At 42.6% G+C, this 18133-nt stretch overlaps 1 protein-coding gene across 1 annotated transcript in view; it reads left to right on the top strand.

Moving 5' to 3' along the window:
- The first annotated feature begins 5671 nt into the window (after positions 1-5671).
- SEMA6D (semaphorin 6D) overlaps positions 5672-18133 on the top strand; it is a 233526-nt gene continuing 221064 nt past the window's right edge. The window contains exon 1 of the mRNA XM_068695977.1: positions 5672-5728. The gene's annotated coding sequence lies outside the window, so the exon portion shown is untranslated. The remainder of the gene's footprint in view (positions 5729-18133) is intronic.

Raw genomic sequence — 18133 nt, 5'->3', positions numbered from 1 at the left:
GGGCAAAATCAAACACTTCATGTTCAACTGCAACAACTATCAAAAAAAAAAAAAAAAAAAAAAAAAAAAGGAGCAGCACCTACAGAATGCTGAGAATATTGAGAATCCTGGGGAGCAAGCCAATATTTGCCATAAGACCTTAAGTGCTTCACAAATTCTTGATTTAAATGCTCTGTAGGAAAAGAAGGCTACTATATTTGCAATTGAACTATTAGATCACCAACCAATTCAATTACAGCTAGAATCATGGGACCAGCTGCAATATGAGCCCCAGAAATATTGGTAATATTACAAATATTAGAGTGGAGAAATGTAGCTGTAAGCCAATGAAATACAGTATGTGTACTCTCAGTCCAGTAAACAAAAACAAGCTGTTAATAAGAAATCTGTGAAACAAGCAGTGTTATCTCTTGGAGTCTGTAACAGCTGACAGGCAAGAATATCTTACTGAGCACCAGCATAGCATGGAAAAGAGCAAATTGCTTACCGAGTACCCTATAAAATACTCCCAACTGAGAGAGGGAGGACAACAGCACCTCAGTATGAAAGGGGTCAGCCACTATTCCAGCAGCCCTAACAAAGCAACTGCAGAAATGGCATGTCCTGAAAGAGACATTGCTACATTGCTACGTCTTCTGCAACAAGAACAGTGTGGATCTGCTTCCAAATGGTGGTGACAAAGGTTTTGGTCAGCTAGAGATTGGTATTAGTAGGAAATCAGGGAAGGGGGGCAGGAAACCTGTGTGGATGAATAAGGAGCTCATTGATAAAATCAAAAGGAAGAGGAAGGTCTATGAAATGTAGAAAAAGGGCCTGTCCTTTTGGGAGTAGTATAGAAGCATTGTCAGGGCCTGCAGGGATGCGACAAGGAAGGCTAAAGCCCACCTAGACATGAAGCTTGCAAAAGAGATAAAAGATAATAAGAAGGTTTTTTGTAAGTATGTAAACAGTAAAAGGAAGACTAGGGATAATGTGGGTCCCTTGCTGAACAACAGGGGTGTTCTGGTAATGGGAAACATCGAGAAGGTGGAGATACTGAGTGCTTTCTTTGCTTCAGTCTTTGCTTCAAGGACTCCCCCTCCACTTCCCTCCCTCCTCCCCCCCCCCCCCCCCCCAGGACTCCTCGACCCTGGGTGGAGGAGAAAGAGTCTGGGAAGTGGAGATCTCCCCCCAAGTGACAAGGGAGTGTTTCAGGAGCATCTGAGCAGGTTCAATGCACACAAATCCATGGGTCCCAATGGGATGCATCCACGTGTGCTAAGGGAGTTGGCAGAGGTGATTGCCAAATTGCTCTCTATCATCTTTGAAAGGTCCTGGAGAAGAGGAGAACAGAAGGCCTGAAGATTGGAGGATAGCCAATGTCACTCCAGTCTTCAAGAAGGGCAAGAAGGAGGATCTGGGAAACTACAGACCAGTCAGTCTCACCTCTGTCCCTGGAAAGGTGTTGGAACAGCTTGTTCTGGATGCCACCTCCAAGCAACTGGAAGAGAAGGTTATGAGGAGTAGCCTGCATGGATTCACCAAGGGGAAGTCATGTTTGACCAACCTCGTTGCCTTCTATGATGGCATCACCAGCTGGGTAGATGAGGGGAGAGCAGTGCATGTCGTCTACCTTGACTTTAGCAAGGCTTTCAATACTGTCTCCCATGACATCCTGATAGCAAAGCTGAGAAAGTGTGGGATAGAGGAGTGAACAGTGAGGTGGGTTGAGAATTGGCTGACTGGCCGAGTTCAGAGGGTGGTGATCGGCGGTGCAGAGTCTGGCTGGAGATCTGTGACTAGCCGTGTTCCCCAGGGGTCAGTGCTAGGTCCAGTCTTGTTCAACACCTTCAATCAACTACCTTGATGAGGGAATAGTGTCTGCCCTCAGCAAGCAGGCCAATGACACAAAGCTGGGAGGAGTGGCTGACACACCAGAAGGCTGTGCTGCCATTCAGTGAGTCCTGAACAGGCTGGAGAGATGGGCAGGAAGAAACCAAATGAGGTTTAATAAGAGCAAGTGTAGAGTCCTGCACCTGGGAAGGAACAACCACATGTATCAGTACAGGCTGGGGGATGACCTGCTGGAGAGGAGCTCTGAGGAGAAGGACCTGGGGGTCCTGGTGGACGACAGGTTGACCATGCGTCAGCAGTGTGCCCTGGTGGCCAAGAGGGCCAATGGGATCCTGGCGTGCATTAAAAGGGTGACAGAGCACTGGGACAGGCTGCCCAGGGAGGTTGTGGAGTCTCCTTCTCTGGAGATATTCAAGGCCTACCTGGACGCCTACCTGGGCAGCCTGCTGTAAGGAACCTGCTTTGGCAGAGGGGTTGGACCTGATGATCTTTCAAGGTCCTTTCCAACCCCTTCAATTCTGGGATTCTGTGATTAACTCAGAACCACTCAATGCTGAAGAACGTTACTCATGATCAGCTGCCAGGGGACTCTTGCTTGGTTTGCTAGTGTTCAGGAATGGCAATGTCATGTTAAATTATATAAGCCCTACTGTCACTTGACAAAGTTTTCTTCATCCTGTGATAATTACCTCCAAAAATGAGTAACCATGGACATATATTCTCTTCAAGAAATATTCTAGTTTAAACTGAACTTAGTATTAACTGGATGAGGCACCTTCCAGATGTTAAGATTAGAACAGATAATTGTTTTACTTTAGGAAATGGAAAGGGGAAAGGGAAAATGACGCAGTGCTATAACATCAAGCTACAGGGATTTCTAAGTAGGAAAAACAAACAAACAAAAACCTAAGAACCATCCAAATGCTAAGAAACTTGGAGAAGCCACCACAAAAGGTGAAAGTATTCAGCAATGTCATGAGGTGGAAAATCATCTTGGTTTCTACACATTGCATCATAGAAAAGCAGTTGGTGAGTGCAGTCAAGAAACAGCATCAAGGTCTCTGCTGTTATGACTTGCATTCATATCTGAGCAGAATTCACCTTCTGAATTGCACTACAAGCAGTTCCTTGGAACAGGAGGTAACTGTCAACCACAGCCAGTTCCTATGGTATTTTAGCAAGAAAAATCCTAGCCTCTAGAAAACCTAGCACAGCACCTAGCAGGACAGGTAGATAACAGGCTATGATGCTGTTTACTCATGGTCATATGTCAAGGAGCAAGCACCACTCCTTATTACCAGCTGGTGGATGTTTCTCATGCAGACAAGCAGCTTTTTGGTGTTGGTTTTACATATCAAATAACTCTTTTGGAGGTTTTCTTGTTGGCACTAGGGGCCCAGAACATCATTCCATGCTGAACAAGACATTCCATTTGATTGGCACTTCAATATCTTATTTTTAGGTATTGGAAAGAAAAATGAAAGAAACGGAGGGTGAAATTCAGGCCCCCTGTGTTGGCCCTGTGTTATCCAGCAGCTCAGCGTGCTGATGCCCGGGGCTCCATTCACTTTGTTGTCAGTGATTCGCATCCACTTCCCTGTATTCTAGATGAGAGTCACCCATGAGTATTTGAAGCAGGGCTTCTTCAGTTGCTCTTGCTGTAGTCCCCTTGAACTCCATTAGGAAATAAATGCTGATGGAGAAGTAAGAGCGGAAGGCTCAAGTCTCTTGGTTCTCGCCTAAAAGAGAGAAGAATGTGATCTAATTCCTCCTCCAGTTAATGTTATTTGTATACAGCGGAATAGTATTGACAGGAAAATAATATCCTCTTCTCTCTTCTTACACCCCCCAAAACCCTACAATTTAGTAGATCAACAATGTGAATTGGAAATCACTTGGGCACGGAACAGAAATAGACCTGGTTCTCATACATGTTTTGAAATTTCCCTAGCCCTTAAGACACTGGAAAAATTTCCCTGGCCCTTAAGACACTGGAAAAACATAAGGTTTGTGAATCTTATCCTGAAAATACCCAACCAAAACTATTCAGCAAAGATAATTCAGAACTGCAAGTATTTGAGGATAAAATACTTACTGCATAGGAAAAAAAAAAAAAAATCACCCAGCCTTTATCTACAATTTTGTTTAAAGGGATCTAAGCAGAAATCCCAGGCAATTAAGTTACTGATATAAGATGGACATATTCTCACAACTTGAAACAGAGACATTATTAGGAAGAAGCGGTGATGGGGGGGGGGGGGAGGGGGGAGGGGGCATTCTATTTTCCAGTAATGAATGTTCAATTGAGATTTCAATTGAGATCATATATGGGATGGTAAGGGAAGTGTAAGGAGTGTAATGATGGACCGTAAAAAGAGATTTCTGCCCCATGGAGACACAGTGTAACTCTGCAAAGGGGACTGTAAAATACAAACACAGAAACTGACCCGGCTTTAGCACATACAAGCAGACAGAAATGTAATCAGAAACGTGAAGGGGCACTACTGCACCTACTGAAATGCCCTGTTCAGACAGTGGGCAGACAGCGGCATGCTGCAGTGAAATGTGAATGATTTGTTGCCATATGGGAACCTCAGCAAAAGGTATCTTCTCAGTGTCCTCAGAGCCTTCTGCAAAGAGGGGTCAGGCGTGCCCAAGCCAGCAGGGCTCCATCCAGCCTCCATCTTGCCCCTCCACCCCCATGAAGCAGAGGAGCTGCATCGAGGCTCCAGCCTTCAGGCTGGCCTCCTTCATGGTGGCACTAACAGGAAAACATTGCAAAGCAGTGGCAAGCAGCGAGTCTGCTCCCAAAGCCTGGGGCAGAACAGGGACCTGAGAGCTGCAAGGCGAAATGAGGTCAGAAAACTTGCGAGATTCCACACAGAAAAATTAAAGCAGCAACAGTTGTGGAGCAAATCAGCCACTGCCAGTAATAATGGGGTGTCGGGCTGAACAAGCATGTGTATTTCTAATGGACAGAGTGCCCAAAGGGAGCACAGAGGGCTGTAGGACTGCTTATCCTTCAGCAAGTCCACTGGTAGGAGAGGGAGGAGAGCACTGGAGAAGGCATCAGCAAGTTGGTCCCCCTGCTTAGTGCTGCAGAACTTCAGGAGAAAAAACCACAGGGTGTATCAGCATCCTCGCCCATGCACAGGTATTGCTTCCCTCTCTAGCAATCCCGTTCCCCATTTGTAAGGCATCTGTGCCCAGGCAAGGGTGTGAGTGTTTCCTGAAGGGTTATGACTGAGGAAGGTAAGCTGCAAAATATTTTCTCTTCAGCATTCTTTAGTTTCCATTTATTTCCAAAGGCAGTATCTGGATTGTGAACTCAGGTTTGGATGCCCCAGATCATCAGTTTAGTTTTGGACTGCTTGTTAGTTTGTCTCCTTTGTGGGAAAGGACAGTGAAACAAAGAGGTTCAGACTATAGGCATCGTGTTTCAACCCTGAAACGTGACATTGTAACTGAGACTAGAAATAAAACAAGCTGCAAAAAGCGAGCTGAAATGTACACTTCGAGGTTCAGATTTGGAGCTAACCGCCTCCGGTGCTGACTGAGAGCTGGAGCGTTCCCAAAGTCATTGCTGCCGAGTCTGCGGGTGCCGAACGGAAGAAGCGAGCCCCGGCGAAGTTGGGAGCGGGGCGGCGGGGGCTCGGCGGGGGCTCGGCGGGGGATGGCGGCCGCGTCCCGGGCGGGAGCCAAAGGGGAGGGCGGGGCGGGGCCGGGCAGGTGCCGCGGACAATGGGGCCCGCGCGGGGCGGGGCCGGGCAGGTGCGGGGCGGGGCGCGGAGCGGAGCGGAGCGCGGCCGCTCGGGGTCGGCCCCTGCCGCCAGTCGCGGAGTTCGCCGCGTCGCCAGCCGCGCCCGGAGTCGCGCTCTGCCCCGCCGCAGCCCCCGTAAGTCCTGCCGCCGCCGCCGCATACTCATCGCCACCCCGCTGCTGCCGCCGCGGAGTTGGCCCCGCCGGGGTGCCGGGCGCTGCGCGGGGCGAGCCGCGCCCCCTGCCCATTGTTTTCCGCTGGGGCTGAGAGGGGGCCCAGCTGGGCTGGGGAGAACCGGGGGGTGCGCGTCTGTCCCCGGTGGTGGCGGCGCGGAGCCGTGCGGTGCCCGCGGGCGCTGTCACTTTCCGGCCGTCCCCGCAGCCGGAGGCTCGGCGGGGCGCGGGGACGCTGCCCCCGCTGTTAGCTTCCCGGCCGGGCGTCCCCGCCCCGCCTCTCCCAGGGGCTCCGCAGCGGCCGCCAGCCCCTTGGCCACCGCGGCCGGCGGGTGCGGAGCCGAGCTCCCTGCGGCGAGTCCTCGCCGCCGACCGGTGCCCTTCCCGGGCGCTGCCCCCCCTGGCCCCGGCCCTGGCCGTCGTGAGCGCGGGGGGACTCCGCGGCCCTTCCCCGCCTGTGCGCAGCGATCGCTGCCTGGCGGCAGGAGCAGCCGCCCCGCCGCACCGGGCGTGCTTGGGGCTTCGGGGAGCTGACGGAGGAGGGCGGCATGCCGGAGCACGGAGTCTGTGGTCCCCGGGAGGAGCAGCCCGGGCACCCCTCTGTCTAACTGGGAGTTCGGTTGGAAAGGGGAAATCCGTGGCACGGAGCTGGTGGTGTGGCTACGGAAAGTGCTATGTAATTCCTTTGAAGGAGGAGGAAGGCTTGAAGTGATTTCTGAAACGGGATGTAAGCTTTTTACAGGAAGAAAATGTTTGCCTTATTTGTTATCAATATAGCCGTTTATTCCCTTTCTGCTGTTGTAGCAATTTGTTTTTGTTTTCCAATTTATTGCCCTTTTCGCATTGATTTTCTATTGATTAAATTCATTTTCTTGCCTGTCGCCATAGATGTTGGTCTCTGATCCAATCATTAGCAGCGTTTGTAGCTACAGTTCAGTTTCTGCCCTCATCTTAATGAAAAGGGGGTGGGGGGGAAATATAAGTAGTGCCCTTATTCATTTCCCAATTTCGAATGTATAGGATTCATTCAATATCAATCCTTTTACTGTTTGTGTTCTTTTTCAAATGTTAACAGAACTTGGTCTGTTTCAGGCAGGTCTCAGAGAGAAAGTGACGTACAAAAGCTTGGCTACGTTTAATGATCATTCTAGGTTCTCAATTATAATTGCGTTCCTCAATTATAAGATGAGAGTTGCAAGTCTGTGCGTCTCTTTTAAGGCATATCCCCACCCTGCTTTCTTGGTCATGTATTTTTCCTCTTTGCCAAAACATTTAGCGATCAGCAAAAGCAGGGTGTTTTTGGTTTTGGTTATTGTTTGTTTTTTTTTTTTGGTTTTGGTTTAAAATGGTGCTTGAATACACAGGATTCCTATAATATATATATTTTTCCTTTCCTGAGAAAAACAAAGGAGTTTAGATGTATGTAAGAAAGAGTTTAATAGACTGTGGAGAACTAGAGATTTCTTTCTTTTGCTAAAGAACCCTTACCAATGTTTACTGAATTTGCTCGTCTGCATGAAGAAAAGAACCGTTGTTTTGTTATCTAGCAGATGTAGGAAGATTGACGGCTACAAATTGTAAATCTATGAAGGATCTGTCCATGGCACAATTTTTAGTTCATTTAAATAGTTATCCTACACATCTTGTAATTTGCAAAATTATATAAACAACATCAGTAAGTTTATGAAGAAGATATAAACGCAATAAATATACCGTAAAAATTTTGAAGCTCTTTGGGATAATTAGCAGAGCACGGTCTTGCTTGAAGTATGATGTTAATACAGTTAATTTAAATTCAAATATGGGTACACCATTCTAAATATTATACTGTAGAAAAGAAATATATATTTTTAAACATGCTACTTCTGTCAGAAGAACATGAAGTGTAATAGCCTTTGTTAAGATGAAGAGAACATCGTTGATGTCATGGCGTGCTTTGCATCTTTAAACGGAATCGAATGAATTGCAAACATTCATTATGCCACCAGTGATTGCTGAAACTTTTCAGGACCCCAAAATAGGGAGTTATTTGTGTACTGTTACTCACATGTTTTCTGATTATGGCTTGACTGTAAAAACAATAATAAATAAAAATGGCATTGTTCTGAAATTAATTCTCTGCTAGCTCCAGATCTTTTGTTGGTCTACTTCTATCTTGTGAGATTGTGTTTAAACATCCCGGTGGGCTCAGGTTAGGGAACTTTCTGCTGGGAAGTGGGGGAAGCTGTGGGAAGGGGCTGGTAGCAGCCTGTTGTATCTTGGAAGAGTTAAGGGCGGGTAACATGCCAGGGAAGGTCAGGCTTGCCAATTGTCTCACAAGGCAGAGAGGTCAAATTTCCAAAGATCAAAAAGAGTGATATGCTAATTTTAATGCACATCATATATAAATATTGCTCATCTTAACATATCAGGATGCTAAGAATAAATATCTCTTGGTCTGTGTCTTTTAGATAAATGTTATCTTTAACAAATTGCTCTTACTTAACTATGACGTGTAATGGCTAACGTTCTTCTAATGCTATTTCATTCTCTATGGGCCAGTGGAAATAGGCTATGTTTATGGGTCCAGGACAACTTACAACCTTTGAATGCCTTGGTTCATAACTATTCTTGGCACTGCACAGTGTGGTCTGTCAGTTTCCAAACATTGGGGGGTTTTGAAACCTGTAGGGTCTCAAGTTCAGTTTCACTTCCCCTTCTGTTCAGTCCCCTTGGCTGTGTGGCAGTGGTGGTCAAGGCAGACAGCAGTGATGCCCATGTCATCTGCTTGCTGGCCATGCCCGCTGTAGGTGAACATCCATCAGGCCCAAAGGCTGATAGGCTGCACCGCTGCAGATAAAACGAGGTGGTTGCTTTGGGGATGTAGACAGAGAAGGGGACTGATGTCCTCGCTTGTTTACTGGGGATGCTTACTGGCAATTTCTCACTGAACTCTGCTGCTCCTTGCAAATGTTTTAAATTTATTTTTAACTATTGTCTCTCAGTACTTTATCTTGAGGCTTAATTCCTACTGTGGCACTATATTCTTAGATTAATTCAAACCTATGTGTATTTAAAATGCAGGAGACCCTTTTATAAAAGCCGGGGTCTGTTCTCCAGGGCTGGAGGAAGTGTACCATGGTATCTGTTGTTTTGTGGGACTCCCCATGCCACACGGCAGTTACACTGATTGTCCCTGCTACTCTGGGCGATCCTTGGCTGAATTGCTGTGGGACTGAACTGAGGTGGGAACTACAAGAGAGTGTCCCTCTGCAGGAGCTGCAGGTCATAAAAAGAGTTCTAGGATGGATCAGAAGTAATCAAGTATTGGTGATCTCCAAGGAAGTGCTTAATGCCCAACTCTCTTCTAGGGCAGAAAGCAGGCAGTAAGGATGTCTGATACAAGGGGAGTGAAGTTTTAATGGAGAAAAATCTGCATCTCAAACTGATGTGGGTAACTTAATAGTGAACTAATGTAAATGGTATCAATAAAACCAGACAAATCTTGAAGATTATAAATCAAAGTAAAAGAAGAGGGGAGAAAGGTGCACTGTTTCTAAAGGCTGATATCTGACTGTTTTAGAGCTAGAAAGTCTCTACGAGAGAACTACGGAGGTGTTTTTTTTCTTTTTTCTTTTTTCTTTTTTCTTTTTTCTTTTTTTTTTTTTTCCTGATGATATAAGACAGCTATTTCTTCCCTTGTAGGCTGAAGATCACTTGACTTTATCATACAATTCAGATGTTTAAGATGAGTTTTTTGGGCATTGTGTTTCTCACTGTGTTCTGCTCTTGTGGCAGGCGTGCAAACACAGTAAGTGTTCATGGTGCCGTTAGCTGAGGGACTGTTCCTTTAGCTCAAGTGGGAAAGATCTACGCTTATAAGAGAGGCTTTTGAGTTCTTTCTTGAGTAGGAGTTCCTATCAGTTTTACAGTAGTATTTTTAAGAAGCTTCAGTTACTTATTCCTAACTTTTTCACTAATGAGAGCTCAGCTTTCCATCTCTCTGACCCTTTTCAGTGAGCTTAGTTTCCACTGAAGCCACCCTGTGTGTTCAGTTAGGTTGTAACTCCCGTTACAAAGTCAACTTTTGCCTTTCTTTAGTCTGCCACTTCTGGTTTTGATCATCTTCCCTCAGTTCTCAGAAATATTTCAGATTCATTAACAACTTCTCCCACTGATACACCACTTCTGTATCCTGTAGTCTAGCCAATTTTTTCTAGTCCAGCTGTTCGGTTTGCTCACCAGCTCTAAGATCTCTTTACACCTACAACTTCTCCCACTTCAGAGCTAGTCGTGACAGCGTGGCAGCACACATTTTCTTTCTCCAGCTGTAGCACGTGTTGTTTTTGAACTTCAATTTTCATGCCACTAAGACTGTATGTGAACTCACCCCTGAGAAGAGACAATGGTTCTATGGAATGGGGTGATCCATCCATGGACTTGATAGCCAGCAGAATTGGTGCTTAAGGATTTGAATTATCTGTCTGTGAAAGGGCAGAACCATTGCACAGTTCATGTAAGTGATGTATGTGGTCCTAATTTTCTTTGTTAAAAATTTGACTGACAGACTGCAGATGCAGTCTTTTTTTTTTTTTTTTTTTTCTAGAATAAAAGGCATCTTCTCAAATTAACAGCCTTTCTCTTTTTCCCTTGCTAGCCTTCCAAGGCACAGAAGTTTTTCTTGATCTATTCCCTTCCACAGAGCTTAGTTTTGTCCAAAAAAATTGTAATAGAAGCTTTTTGTGAGAGCCTCAAGTACAGAGTTCTGCTTTATTACAGCTGCTCAAGAAAGGAGCAGTCCCACCCTGGATTTTCTTCATGGGTGGTAGCTTCTTGCTAGTTCATCATGGGAAATATTGTTGTCGTTTCAATATTAGCCCAAGATACAAAATATATTTTAAGTGTTCCAGCCTCATTTATGTGTATTTGAGGAGGGAAAGGGAGGTAAGGAAAGAGTGAGTTCTCCACATATAATGAAAGAGCACAGGATTGAGTCAGACCTAGCCAACCTGAAAATGTCAGATCATAAAGTGCAGCATTTTGGAATTGGGGTTGAAGCAAGGAGATCCACTTCTGCTTCTGCCATTTCAAGCAAGTAATACTTCTTTCACTTTCCCATAATTCAAAGAACAGGTGAATGAACCTGTCTATGGCTGCAGAATTAAAAAGAAAAATCACCTTTGGAAGGAAGGGAAAATAACTGCTTTGCAAAACAAAAGATCAAGATGGGATATTTCAGCAAACAATAAAAAATTACACAAAAAATTAGCATGAGAATGTGGGTTTATAATGCGAAGCCTTGTGAAGTAATTTCTCTTACTATTTCATATCCTGAGATTTTTCACTTTTTATACAAACAATCACAAATTCAAGTGTCCAAAACTTTAAAACTTGAACTTATCTCTTCTAGACAATCTCCAGATGAAACTCAATTGCACTATGACATTTTTCTCCCAAAAAATTCTTGTGAATTGCCCATCCTGTTCTGCGTGTCAACCCTTCCTGCCTGCCATTTACTAACTATTATTCTTACCCTGCTATTAAATCAGAAGTGTTATTAGTCAAATCTATGTTCTTATTGTGCTTCACAGCTACAGAATGAATTTTCAGAAAAGCAGTAGCTGTGGTGTTGTGTGTGATAATATGTAGGTACTATGCCTATGGATGGGTGCCTTGCAGCATGTACAAATATTAAAATACAGGATTAGATTGGGTTCTCTCACACAACTTTGGATTGCATTTATCAGTGGAATCTTCCTTCAGTTTTCTGTCTTTTGATGGCAAACATTACAGCTTTTACCAGAAAAGCAAAATTTGGGGATTATATATAAACTCACTTTATTTTGTTTAGACAGGAGTAAGTAGGCTGAAACTACCAGCAGGCTTGTCAATTCCAGTGTGCGAATGTAGAGCACTACTATTTATTTATTTTTAAATATCGCCTTTATGTTCCTTTGTGTTACTTTCATAGTCTGTTTTTTTTTTTTTTTTTTTTTTTTTTTTTTTTTTTTTTTTTTTAAAAAAAAAGGGGGGGGGGGGAAGTATAGGGATTTTTGTCCTTTTCCTTGGTCTCTGAGCAGGGTTTGAACCCTTGAATCCCCAGGCAGGTGTGTTTCACCAGAAATATTGAACTGGTAAGGAAAATAGCTGCTTCTTCTTGAACTTTGTTAGTAGAGAAGATGGCAAATACTTCGCAAGATCTGCTGACATTCTATTCTTAATCCCAGCAATCTTGGATCTCATTCAGATCTGAAAGAACATTCCAATCCACTCATTGAGATACAGGTCCTGGCAACTGGGCACTTTATTTGCAACACATATTTTGTCTCCAGTGCCCCATACAAAGATGACCTGAGTTCTTGTTCCAGACTTCTCCACAGTTCCCCCGTCATCTCCCTTTCGTTTTTCCATTCCAAAGCTGTTTCTCACAGATCTTGCCTGGTCACTGATCTTTCCTAACAGGCTCCCAGTCCCTGTTCCCACTTCCTATATAGGTCACTGACCCCAGTGTTTCTCTATTACTCTCACTTGTACTTTCCACACAATCTCACTTGTTTGCTCTATAGACTCCTAACTCCTATTGTATTCTGGTCATGAGTCAACTTTCACTCCTTTTCACTAAAAGCTAACAAAAACCCATTCTTTCTCCAAACTGCTTGAAGTTATGAAGAATCTTACCTGCTGCTTGCCTAGGTAGCCAAAGCTGTGCTGGATCCACCAGAAAAAAACAATTGCTATGTTCTTGAAAATACGAGATAAAATACATTGAGCATGTGCTAAATGTCCAGAGAATGTAGCTGCTAAACTGTAAATCTCTACAGAGAATTTCCCATGCTTATAAAGTAGACTAGCTTCTCTTTTTCCTTGTGAAAAATTTATTTCATTAGAGCATGTTGATAAGAATGACAACATTTTTAAATGCCAGGACTCTCCACCAAATAGGAGTGTCTCAGATTTTCTCAGGCATGTTTTGTCCATGTTAACACATTCTCAATTTCTCTTAGCAAACTGTATTTAGTAAACTGTGCAATGCTGATGAAGCATTTATTTGAGAGAACAAAAAAAAATAAAATAAAATAAATATGATTTTTATTCCCTTGTGTAAAATTTTGGCATAATGACACTTTTGCAAAGCTATACCGAGCTATACCTATAAAAGCCTCCTGTAATTGATGGTGTTGGGCAACCTTCGATATGCACCCATCTTACCTTTGATACCCCAAGGATAGTCCTTAATATTTTATACTGTGCAGATAGGTGCCCAGTACTACTAGTTTGTGCCTGTACAGCACTGCATTGATACTAAAGTTAGTTAATTAAGAAAAACAATGAACACAAATGGAGTGCTCTGCTGCCAGGCCTCCTGCATATGCAGTAGTTCAAGAACTCCCACAAAGTACTTTTGTATGCAGTATACTTGTGAATGCCTTGGAGGAAGGGACTATGCGTTGAAAATGAATTACATCTGTGGGTGTACAACTAGCAGGTCTACAAGTGTGTGGGCGAGAGGGAGAAAATATGTGATAATGTTGGTATTATGGGTCCCTTCCAACTCGGGATATTCTATGACCCTATGATTCTATGATTTCAGTAGCAATCCATTGTACGATGACTGTGTTACTCACAATTGGAAGAGATCTCTATTGGTGGATAGATGCAGAGAGTGAAAGAGATTGCTATATGTGTAAGCATGTATCTGCTTGGGAACAAGGTGGAGTGAAGACAAAATGCAGTTAAATCTTAAAGCACTACAAGTTGAGAAGCAACGCTGTTCTGTAACTATTTTACCTTGTAGAAATGATCGCATACATGGCTTAGCTCATTTTCTGGGAGCATGGAGTTTTTGAAGATTGCAATTAATCACCAAATGGGGATTTGCCTTGACAGGCTTTCAATTGTTTAAGGAAAAACAAAAAAAAAAAAAAAAAAGTTTTACAACTTAATTTTGTATGTGAAAAGAGGAAGTAAATAATTTTTGTGGGTCTTTTTTCCTTTATTTAAATTGTAAATGTAAAATACTTCTTATGGATGTGTTATTTCAGTGTGCTGTGAGCATTTAACAGACATAGTCATTGAGAAATTGTTGAAAAAGCTGTTACCACTTTAATTCCTGGCAGACAGTCTATAATCCAGTTTGTCAAATGAATTTTCTTGATTGCCTTACAATGTATGCAAAGTACTTAAAAAAAAAAAATCAAAATTACCTCTGAAGATGTTGGGGGGAGGAGAAGGATGATACAAAAGAAAACAGAGGAAAATTCAGCTTTCTTCTCTTAGTTAAGTATAAAGAAAATGGTACTGTATAAAGGCAGCACAAAAGACATAACAGAAATGTATAATGAGAGCAATCAAGTTCTTCAAAATGCTGGATATTTGTACTGAAAACAGTTTACTGATTAAAACAATCGAACATGTACTTGTATTTATTCAGTAAGCTAAACTTAATCTATCCAACAAACTTGCTGTCTGACTTTCACCTGAACTGATTAGGTATTCAAGAGGTAGGTTCTGTAGGATTTTTGAATGTGGGGTGCTTCCTTTAGTTGGTGGGTGTCACCCTGCCTGTAAGTCCCCTGCTCAGAGCTGCTGCAAAGATTAGGAATAATTTATTTCATTTCTTCTATTTTGGTATTTAATGTGTTTCACAATGCACATAAACAATTGTTATCCTTTTTATAGAATTTTCAACTTATACTGAATTTGCTAACTACACCACAGCAGTGAAAAATATTTTTCCTGTGTATTTTGGGGCTATAACTACTCTTAAGTCTTTTTGTTGTGTGTGTGTTTTTGTTTGTTTGTTTGTTTGTTTTTTATCCTAGTTTATATTATTCTTACCAAAGTAATGCTTACAGTATTTGTCAGAAATCTGTGGAGGGCAAAGAGCTAAACTCTTACCAAACAGACAGGGTTTCACAAAGAAGTGAGAAAACACCTTGCAAGATTCATGGTATGAATTAAGCTGCTAGTTGATTAGGTTTTGCAGCTATTTTTCCAGCCACACAAGAAAGGCCAGTGTGTGGTACAATAAATCTAGAGATCTTAGACGCTGGTATTCCTGTGTCTTAGCCTCTCAATTTCTAAACTGTCAGTAGTAGTTAAAAATCAGAAAATTCTGCTTGGTATTCTGAGCAATGTGCCTTTGAAGCCAGGCTGGAGGGAGCACCATGTTTGTTGCCTTTTGGCTGAAACCCTTAAGCACCCTTGTCTGGAGAAAAAGTTCTTCTGTGGGAAAAGACCTTCTCGGGCTGTTGCCAGGAGGTGTCACTACAGCTCAGGAGTAACTGTTTTGTCCCTTGAGAGACACTTTAGTAGTTTCAAGGTCTCATTAGATATAAGTGTGGGTATCATCAGGTGCAATGATATACTGCCCTCTATTTATCATTTCTAAAGAAAGAACACTGATATTGTCCAATCTACTAATTAATGTATCGCCAAGCAAAGAGATTATGGTATGTATGCTAAACAAGTTGTCCCTCAAAAATACATTGATACTGAAATATGCATGCAGTGTGATACTGTGTACATCCTTCCCTTGGGGAATTAGTGCTTACATGGTGCTGTCTGATGCAGTTATTTGTACTCCCTTGGTCCTATTCATCTTTAAGTGATGTAGCAGAATTTTAGCAGTCACTGATCAAATGTATTACACTAGGATTAGCATGGCAAGATATCTGTTGAAAACCAAGACAGTAAAAGTGGCCGTTGTAAAGAGATGGAGTCATGAGTAGGTTTGGGAACCATAACCTTAAACACTACTGATACCACTCTTTCAAAACAATTTAAATCATTTATTGTAATGCATAAGAAGCTTTTTATTCTCAATCAGTTTTGCACAGCATATTATATGTATTTTATACAGCCTGCTAATGAGCTGAAGACTTGTTAATTATGTGTGTGTGGAATGGCATAGCTGTTGAATTATGCACGTTATTTTTCCTTACAATGAAGTCTTCCTATTAACTGTATCTGTCCTGGCTGAAAATGTACACCTCAGGTTACTAACCCATCTTTTGTCATTTAATTATCATCAATCTTAGGGCTTTGTTTGTGCGAAGAGTTTTTCTGAAAGTTAAGAGTAGTCTAGACAATAAAAATACACTCTTTAAAAGTAGCTTCTTGTGTTGCATAAAATAGCTGTTGGGAATTGTATATCACCTGAAATAAAAGGAGGAAAAAAAAAATAAAGGAATGTAAAATCTGGAATGGTTTACTTTTTTTTTTCCTCTGTCTGGCTTGTAGTACATTAGTTTTCCTACTTAATATCTACTTAATATCATCCTCTTGAATTGGGGAAAAAAAATCAGACTGAAATTATATGTTAATTACAACAAAAATTGTATTATGCCAGATCACTGTTGTGAGCATTGGAATCTAAGTAGGGGCATGTGCTCTACTTCCTGAATGTATTACTCTTACAAAGAGTATAAAACATAATGGTAAAGCTGATCAGGTCTTTCGTACTTTGGGTAATTCCAGCAAGCTACAAAAATATGTGATACTAGTTACTAAGCAGTGCCTTTTATATGTAGACTTGGTGTCTAGTATATAATCTAAATCAGTACGTGGAAATTTTCAAAATTCTGTCTAAACTGCTTTTCAGTTGAAAACATTGATTCTTTCAAAAAAAACAACCAACCAAAAAAAAAAAAAAAAAGGCAACAAAATATTCCTGGTCCTTTCATTTTCAGTACAGAAAAAAATGGCATGTGTTTTTTTTTTTTTCCTTCCCCCTAAGATAGTATTGTCAGAAATGTGGAAAACTTGTGGAAGTGGAATTGAAATGGGATGAAAAGTCATTTTGCTAAAGATTTCTGAAACTTAGAGGGGGAGGGGAACAGAGAGAGAGAGAGAAAGAAAGTAAGGCTGTAGTAGTGGTAATAAAAAAAGGAACGGTAATAAAAAGGAACTACAATTATATTTAATGTCTTGAGTTTGTTGTCTTTTATTTGTTGCTGTATATTCCAGTGTGGATAAAGGAGTTGTATATTACTGAAATAAGCAGCATAAAAGTGTTGGACCATCTTCATCACAGGCTTTGGTTACATAAATCAGTATTACCCACAACAAACAGAAAACATTTGCAATAGTATCACTTGAAAACATGATCAGGAGTTATTTGTTCACACTCTGAGCTGCATTAATAAACTCAGTACTGGGGGACTTGTATTTTTTTCTCTAGTTATTGGGTGATTTTGTGATCCATAAGAAATTAAAAAAGGAGAAGAAAAAAAAAAAAAGCTATGGTGTGGCAGAGCGTGTGTATCTTGGATTTGTAGTCCTGGGAAGATGGAAAGGTCCAAAGAAAAATCTTAGTTTGAAAGCTCCTTCAGCCTTTTTTGTTGTTTATGCAGAGAGTGTTCAAGAGATTTCATTTGTTGCTTTTACATCAGCTTGTTTCAAATAAGCTGTGAAATGACTATTAGACAGATTACCAGCCTTAAAGGATTATATGCATCTTTCATCTTAGGTGCTGCTGCAATATAAACACTATAACAATAATCAGCTTAGTTAAGTTCAAGCAGGTGGTCTAAAGGGAAAAGGTACTTTGTAGGACTAGAAGGTGTTCTAAGCAAATTTGCCGACGACATCAAACTTGGAGGAGTTGTGGACTCTGATGAGGGTGGAAAGGCCTTGCAGAGAGACCTGGACAGATTGGAGAGCTGGGCGATCACCAACCACCTGAAGTTTAACAAAAGCAAGTTCTGGGTCCTGCACCTGGGATGGGGCAACCCTGGCTTTACGTACAGACTGGGCGATGAGACGCTGGAGAGCAGCCCCACAGAGAGGGATCTGGGGTTTGTGGATGGTAGCAAGTTGAATATGAGCCAGCAGTGTGCCCTGGCAGCCAGGAGGGCCAACTGGATCCTGGGGTGCACCAAGCGTAGCATTGCTAGTCGGTTGAGGGAAGAGATTATCCTGCTCTACTCTGCATTGGTCCGGCCTCACTTTGAGTACTGTGTGCAGTTCTGGGCACCACAGTACAAAAAGGACATTCAACTGTTGGAGAGTGTCCAGAGGAGGGTGACGAAGATGGTGAAGGGCCTAGAGGGAAAGACATATGAGGAGTGGTTGAGGGCACTGGAGAGAAGGAGGCTGAGGGGGGACCTCATCACGGTCTACAACTTCCTCGAGAGGGGGAGTGGAGAGGCAGGTGACCTATTCTCTGTAAGCACCAGTGATAGGACCTGCAGGAATGGTGTCAAGCTGAGGCAGGGGAAGTTTAGGCTTGACATCAGGAACAAGTTCTTCACTGAGAGGGTGTTTGCACACTGGAACAGGCTCCCCAGTGAGGCAGTCACTGCACCAAGCCTGTCTGAATTTAAGAAGCAATTGGACTGTGCACTTAGTCACATGGCCTAAATTTTGCGTAGACCTGTGTGGTGCC

The sequence above is a fragment of the Anas acuta genome, chromosome 12 (genome assembly GCF_963932015.1).
Source record: "Anas acuta chromosome 12, bAnaAcu1.1, whole genome shotgun sequence".
NCBI lineage: Eukaryota > Metazoa > Chordata > Aves > Anseriformes > Anatidae > Anas > Anas acuta.
The sequence above is the reverse complement of the archived record's forward strand: the minus strand, read 5'-3'. Positions and strand labels throughout refer to the sequence as shown.